Source organism: Cynara cardunculus (genome assembly GCF_001531365.2).
Source record: "Cynara cardunculus var. scolymus isolate 2C chromosome LG 4, CcrdV1, whole genome shotgun sequence".
NCBI classification, from domain to species: Eukaryota; Viridiplantae; Streptophyta; class Magnoliopsida; order Asterales; family Asteraceae; genus Cynara; species Cynara cardunculus.
The window spans coordinates 10,811,664-10,815,188 of NC_037531.1; positions in this window are offsets into that span (position 1 = coordinate 10,811,664).

The following is a 3,525-nucleotide window of genomic DNA, read 5'->3' on the forward strand; positions in this document are numbered from 1 at the left end:
TTGGTGTACTCTTTCTGATGATAAATGGACATTTAGCGACGACAAAAGTCGTTGCTAAAAACCTTGTTTCTTGCAGGGGGCCTTGTTCTTACGTTCGCCCAGGGCCTAAAAAATGTCAGGAACGGGCCTGTATAGGGCGACTATTTACATGTTCTCAATCCCGTAGATATGGGTTGGTTTCCTATATTGAGTCAGTTAAATAAAACAATATGCTAGGCTTTGTTCAAGCCTGCAAATGATCACTTTTACAAGAAATGTATAGTCTTGAAAGCAACTCATCGGTTTTTGAATCATTGTATTTGATTCTAATACAAGGTTAATTAGTTCTTTTTGTTCTTGTGAAAACGTAGCATTTTAGGTGAATCCCACATCAAAGATGAATAAGAATGATTTTGGGCATATATAGTAAATTTTTTCACTAATATCGCCCATTTTAAACCATTTTAGGTCACAACTTGTGAACAAAGGGAACACTATGTTGGTTGAGATGACGCATAATGGTATAAGAGTTGATACTTGTATCATAAATATGGCGGGGTAGTTAACATCGAGGACGATGAGTCCAAAATGTGATGGTTGTGGCATCTTAGAAAAATCTCACATTACGAAGAACAATAAAATGAGATGGTTTGTATGCACGGAGAATTCATCCAAAAAACGATTGTTAGAGATACGAAGATATGAATACAAACATGACTTGTCTACTTCAAAATATGACCAGTTTTAAACATTTGTTTATATTCTCCATCTCAATGCAAATAAATGCACCTGTATCCCTTTTGTATCAGTATACCTACCTGGTTTATATGTACAGTAAAAAATCATCATCATATTGCGATGTTACAATCTCAGAGATCCCGATTTAGGAAGACACATCATATTATGTTACGTAAAATGACACGTAAAAAAATTAATCACTAAATGCAACATTATTGCCCAAAATAGCATGTTAATTCAATAACCTTCAAATAAACTTAATTTTGTTAATTGGATGTGGGTCATTAAAGTGAAAAATAAGTCGATGCAAAGTGGAAACATTTCAAGATTCTTGATACATCATCGTTTTCTTGATTGATTCCCCACCAAATCCCCTTTTCCTTTTGGATATAACAATAGCCTTTGTGCATATCCATCATACCCCATTAAAGATATAAGTAATTGTTACATATATTTTAAGGAATAATTATCTAAAGTTTTTCAAAATAATTATTTTTATATACACGATGGATTATATATATATATATATAGGGTTGGGTTCACGTGAGATCAGCCTGTTTTTGTGAGACCCGTGAGACCACATTTTTACACATAAACTTCACAGCAAAAACACTGTGAAAGTTAGAAAAAAGTCGAACCTTCACAGCAAAAACACTGTGAAGGTTAAAAAAAAGTCACCTTCACAGCATTTTGCTGTGAAGTTTCAAGTGTAAAAAGGTGGTCTCACGGGTCTTACGAAAACAGACTTGTCTCACATGATCACAAGTATATATATATATATATATATATATATATATATAGAGAGAGAGAGAGAGAGAGAGAATAGAGGTGAATTATTATGCAACTCTTTACATTTGTACAACCAATATAACTCAATCTCAATCGTCCATTTAGTTTGATGAATATGTGATTTCACAAAAGTTTTGATTGTTTTCTAATATAAAGTATTGATCATAATTAATGAACCCTATTCATCTTCTATAAATATTCAAATTATAATAAATAAACTCTCATCATTTCCATAAATATCTTAATTGATTGGGTTGCATTGGTTATATAAATGTGATGAGTTGTATTTGAAACGTCTTATATATATACACACACACACATATATATATATATATATATATTTAATAATTATAAAAACTTGTGTTAAATTTGATCATCGTGCAACACGCGGTTCATATCATGTAATATACAAAAGTATTTATATATTTATTATGAGAAGGAAATGGTGACCCATTGAGATTGGTTTGCCATGTAATGGATTGTGGTATTTATGTCACAAAGTGAATTTTAAAGTAGCTTTCCAAGTGGTACTTCATCTGGAAATTTCTCATGCTAATTGTGGATCATTTTGGATACTACTTTTTTTTTTTTTTTTTCTGTGGGTAAAAATAATTGGTACAAAGTTTTATTGTATAATATACAAATCTCAATACAATGTTTAAAATATCTTGAAAAAGAGAATTAATTACTATCTTGTACACATCCAACACATGTACTAAAATATTTATAACAAGTATAATGCATCGAAATATAACTGATATTTTTTTTAGGGTTAAATGCATGAAATAGTAACCTACTTTCATAAAATTTCTTATTATAACATTCTACTTTTGTTTTTCTTTCTTACAGCAATGTACTTTCAAATTATTTTTTATTAAGACATTGTACTTTAAAAAATCTACCCATAATAGCAATGGGTAACCTGTTACCTTTTAAACCGGTTAACCCTTTGACTTTTTTGTTTGTGTGTCTTTATTGAAGTGATGTGGATGACACATCATTTTGATGACTTAACTAAAATTAAAATAAAAACCTATTTCAAATTATTATTAGTGATTTTCATTTTTCATTGTTATGATCTAAAAAAACATTTTTTTACTTTTTCTTATCAAGTTGCATTCAAATTAAATATTCTTATAGTAAAATATTTATTAAATAAACATGAAACATTATTTTCGATATATATTTTGTTTGTAAAAAATGTAACTTTTCCTATTTTATGTTGTTCAAATAAATACAAAAGTTCTCTTTAAAATATTAACGAAATAAATTGTTATCTACAATTTTTTAATATTGTTATATTAATAAATAATTCAAAAAAATCTAAATATATACGTCAAGTAAAAAGTTTTTGAACAAATATAACATATTCTTTAAAAGATAATATTTTTTGGTAAAAAATGAACAATTCTTATTTTCTTTTTTTCAAAAAACACATATTTTTTTAAAAATATTAACGAGATAAGTTGTGTTCTACTAGATTTATTGATATTGGTATATTAATGAATAATTTAGAATTTTTTAATTCATTTAATACATTTATTAAATAACACGTAAAATATCTAAATATTAAAATTAAAAATACAGTGTTTAATAAGAACTAGAATATGCTATAATAAAATAATTTTGAAAGTAAAATGATGCATTAAGAAAATCACATCACTATAGTACATGTGGACAGCCTACGTAGATAATGAGGTGACATGGAAACCTAGTCACTACTAAAAAAAAGGGCATCACCGACGGATTTTTCTGGCGGAAATTCCGTCGGAAAAATTTCCGACGGATCTCCGACGGATCCCAAAAAAGTCTAACAAAGTCAACGTTTATCCATATCCGCCACAGATCCCCCACAAATCCCCCACTGAATTTTTTGGAAAAAAAAATTAAAATTAGTTAAAACCGATTTGTGACGGATTTCTTATTTATTTGAATCCGTCACAAATCCGTCGGAAATCCGTCGCAAAATTTGTCTAATTTATTTAAATAAATTAATTAGTGTTAATCCAAAAAAAATTC